The following is a 4,698-nucleotide window of genomic DNA, read 5'->3' as shown; positions in this document are numbered from 1 at the left end:
TTTTGCTCTCACACAAATCTTATCTTCTCTCCTAATAACTAATACTCGTTTGGTAACAGCTTCACAAATTTATCTTTTTACTCATCCTCGAATGTTTTTTTTTCTTTTCTGTATCTCTGCAACGATGGGTGGTTGATTCTCTGTATCGATGTCATGCGATCAAGTTGTGAATCAAGTCACTCAATGGTTTTGTGTCAAAGAGAGCTATATTCATAACCTCGAGGAGAATCTCACTGCTTTGGAGACAGCTGTTGAAGAGCTGAAGGCAATGCAAGATGATTTGTCAAGAAGGGTGGAGAGAGAGGAGGATAAAGGTCTACGGAGGCTTTCCCAAGTTCAGGTATGGCTTACTAGAGTTGAGACCATTGAAAGCCAAGTCAATGGTGTGTTTAGTGTTAGAACAACTGAACTTCAAAGGTTGTGTCTATGTGGGTTTTGCTCGAAGAGTTTAACATTGAGTTATCGTTATGGGAAACGAGTTTTCATGATGCTGAAGGAAGTTGCGAATCTAAAAGCTAATGGAGAGTTTGACGTGGTTGCTGAGAAAGCGCAAGCTTCTCAAGTGGTAGAGAGGCCTATTAATAATGCTTAAAACGGTTTGGAACATTCTCAAGGAAGATGAAGTGAGTATTATGGGTCTTTACGGCATGGGTGGAGTTGGCAAAACAACACTACTCACACAGATCAACAATAAATTTCGCAAGACAGATGATGATGCTTTTGACATTGTGATTTGGACTGTGGTATCTAAGGATGTACAGATCAAAAATATTCAAGAAGATGTGGCAAAGAAACTACGATTGGATGGGGAAGACTGGAACCGAAAAGATAAAGAGCAAAAGGCGTGTGATATACATAATGTCCTTAAGAGGAAGAAGTTTGTTTTGCTGTTGGATGACATATGGGAAAAAGTTAATCTAGCGGAGATTGGAGTCCCGTATCCAACTGTAGAAAACGGGTGCAAAGTAATTTTCACCACTCGTTCTCTGGAATTGTGTGGGCGCATGGGAGCTGATGTTGAGATGGTAGTCCAGTGTTTGCCACCTCATGATGCATTGGAGTTGTTCAAAAAGAAAGTTGGAGAGATCACGTTAGCTAGGAAGTCATCCAAACATACCAGAGCTTGCTAGAATAGTTGCCAGAAAATGCCATGGCCTACCGCTAGCACTTAGTGTGATTGGCGAAACCATGGCAAGCAAACGGACGATTCAAGAATGGGAGCACGGCCATTGATGTTTTGACTTCGTATGCTGCTGACTTCTCCGGCATGGAAGATGAGATTCTTCCGATTCTGAAATTTAGTTACGATAACCTAAAGGGTGAGCATATCAAATCGTGTTTCCTATATTGCGCCTTATTTCCAGAAGATTTTATAATTTACAAGGGTGACTTGATAAGTTACTGGATTTGTGAGGTGTTCAGATCAGATGAAAGCAAAGGTATGGAAAGGGCTGAAAACAAGGCTTATGAGATAATGGGTAGCCTTATCCGTTCATCTTTATTGATACAGCATGAAGAAAGATCGAATTTCGTGTACCTTCATGACGTGGTTCGTGAAATGGCCTTGTGGATCGCATCTGACGTTGGAAAGCAAAAAGATAATTTCATCGTGCATGCATGCGTTGGGTTAGAGGAAATACCCAAGGTTCAGAACTGGAACAATGTAAAGAGAATGTCTTTGATGTTTAATAAAGATCAAACATGTATCTGGCAGCCTGGATTGTCCTGAACTCACAGCTTTGTTGCTGCCGCACAACAAGACACTGGTAAGTATCTCAGGCATTTTCTTCTTGAACATGCCAAGAGTCGTTGTTTTGGATCTATCGGGTAATGAAAATCTCTGCGAGTTGCCAGACCAAGTATCACAGTTGGTTTCACTAAAACTTCTAAACTTGTACAAGTCAGCTATACAGTGTCTGCCTGTTGGCTTAAGAGAGTTGAAAAAACTAATTCATTTGAATTTGGAAAGAACATGGAAACTTTCGAGTGTTGGGGGATATCGGCACTACTGAATCTGAGAGTAGTGAAATTACTGAATTCGAAAGTTTCAAACGATCGCAACACTGTGGAAGAGTTGCGATCTCTTTGAACATTTAGAAGTTGTAACCATAAGTATCGGTTATGATTCAGGTCTGGATCAATTTTTAAGCTCTCACAACCAGATGCGTTGTACACGATCTCTAGGGGTAGAAGGTTTGCAATTGGATTCGTCAAAGGTGTTGGTTTTAGCAAGTATGAAGAAAATTTCTGAAGTCAGACTCAACGGATGCACTTTTTGTGAGAAAAAGATGGATAGTGCAACAATCATCGGAAGCAATAAGATGGTTCCTCCAAATGCATGCTTTTTGAGCCTGTCTAGGATTTATCTAAAGTATAGCAAATTCCTTAAAGATTTGACGTGGCTGATGTTCGCTCCAAATCTCACGGAACTTTCGGTTCATGGGGGAGATGAACTAGAAGACGTAATACAAAAGGAGGAGGCTTTAGTATCTTAAGAATCAAGGGTTGTTCCTTTCCAAACACTAGCTAGCCTTTCTAGAATTGATTGATTTGCCGGAGCTGAAGGACATCTACTGGAGACCTCTGCTCTTTCCTTGTCTTGCGGAAATCAATATAACGAGATGCCCAAAACTGAGAAAGCTTCCACTTAATTCTAAAAGCGGTGGAAAAGGACTGTTCATATACTACAAAGGAAGAGAATGGTTAGAAAATGTTGAATGGGAAGACGAAGCCACCGAAGCCCGTTTCCTGCCTTCATGCATTGAGGTCTTATTGTAAATATCTTTTAATGTTATGAATAGCTTCCATTTTCATTGATTTTTATTTCTCACTCTTTATATTCTCTGTATGTTGTTTTTCGTCAGGATACAATCTAGTCGGACTCAGTACAATGGCTCGTGAGGTAGGCGGATTTGCAGTTCCTATTGTCGTTTTGTAAGTTACATCTACGCTTTTACATTCTTCAGTTTATACAGGTTTGTGTTTTAGAGTTCATTTTGTTGTGTTCTATAAGCAACGTGTAACCTCATTAACCTCGTGAAAAAGAAGATGAGGTGGCTAAAATGTTGATAGGTATTAGGGAAACCATTACTTGGAATAAAAGAAAAGTTTTTAGTTCAAATTTTGTATGGGAAAATATTGAAGTCATATTGAAAAGACTCTGAACTTTGTTCTTCCCTCATCTTTCAGTCCATATCGAAGATTTTAGATTATGGGTTGTCTGCTCAGTTATCAGGAGGATCAGCAGGAGAAGCTCTGTCTATGGTGTTGACAAGTACCGTTCGTTGTCTCCTTCTGATCTTGACGCCTAAGATGAAATTTCTGTCTTCCTTGTATCAACTCATGTCTGTTCGTGCTGGATTTACTTGTTCATGGTGTTATTTTTCTTTTAGAATTTTATTGGTTTTGGGAACTGATATAGTTCGTTACGACTACAAAGATGAAGCCTATAGCTGCTTCCTCTGGTTATTCTGTTATATCTGGTTGGCTTGACTGGTACGCAAAATTGAAGATCTTAAGTCGTGTTTGATTTGTATGCAAAGTTACCTATTCTCCCATATCTCTCTAAAAGGTTTTTATTATTAGCCTTGTTTGATGCAACTAGTCTATGATTCATGCTTTCTTTCTCCCAAAACTTGCCCTTTCTTAAAACCAATAGAAGGGGTACTGTAGATGAACAATAATACACGTGAAGGCAATCTTTGTTGTTTGTTTCTCTTATTTTAGGTGTGATTTTCGCTGTATGAGTTTAAAACTAGTCTAAAACATGTCATTGCGTGGGTCGGAATTGGAGTAAGCACACTCTTCATCATGGTAAGCTTCCCGGCCGTTGATAAGAATCTGTTTGACCAGCCTTTAGCCTCCCAGCATCTCTATGCAAGAGTATACAATCTGCTCAAACGAGGTTTTGGTGGGATAGCAAAGACGGTACACGTAAGATGGCATGGGTCTCATGGTCGAAAATGACAAAGCATGCGGAACAGGGAGGACTGGGCTTCCGAGATGTTCAATGCTATAATGATGCTCTTCTTGCAAAACTAAGCTGGCGCCTCATTCATTAGCCGGATAGTCTTATGGGAAGAGTACTACTGGGAAAGTATTACGCAAACGAAAGCTTCCTAGACGTCTCAGATAAGACTACTGAATCACATGGGTGGCGCGGGATTCTGATAGGACGCGATCTGATAAAGCCACACATTGGTTGGACAGTGGGCGATGGCAAGTCCATAGAACTGTGGCAGGATCACTGGCTAAGCACAACAACCCAGCTCAGCCCAATGGGACCAGCCCCAGAACATCTAGCAAAGCTGAAAGTTTCAGACCTTATTGATCAGAACAGAGGAGACTGGGACGTAGAGAAGATTCAAGCCATCATCCCTCATGCTCTCGACACGATTCTGAAAATAAAAATAAGCAAAACGGGTGCGTCGATATGGCTTAATAGAAGCTCAGGCGAAAATCGGGATACTGGACAGAGTATGAGAGAATAACACAAGATGCCGTAGTGGTTCCCCAGACATACTTCGACTGGAACAAAGGAGTCTGGAAGATTGAAGTGGAACCAAAGATAAAACTCTTTCTATGGAAAGTTTTCCAAGGGGCATTACCTGTGGGAGAAAGACTACAGGCAAGAAACATTGCGACAGATCCTAAGTGCAAGAGATGTGGCCTCACTGAATCTATTAATCATCTATTCTT

The 4,698-nt window shown here is 40.7% G+C and overlaps 1 pseudogene; it reads left to right on the top strand.

Moving 5' to 3' along the window:
• LOC106296348 lies at positions 1-4,445 on the top strand (annotated as a pseudogene).
• Positions 4,446-4,698: the final 253 nt, after the last annotated feature.

Source organism: Brassica oleracea, chromosome C6 (genome assembly GCF_000695525.1).
Source record: "Brassica oleracea var. oleracea cultivar TO1000 chromosome C6, BOL, whole genome shotgun sequence".
Taxonomy (NCBI): Eukaryota; Viridiplantae; Streptophyta; class Magnoliopsida; order Brassicales; family Brassicaceae; genus Brassica; species Brassica oleracea.
The sequence above is the reverse complement of the archived record's forward strand: the minus strand, read 5'-3'. Positions and strand labels throughout refer to the sequence as shown.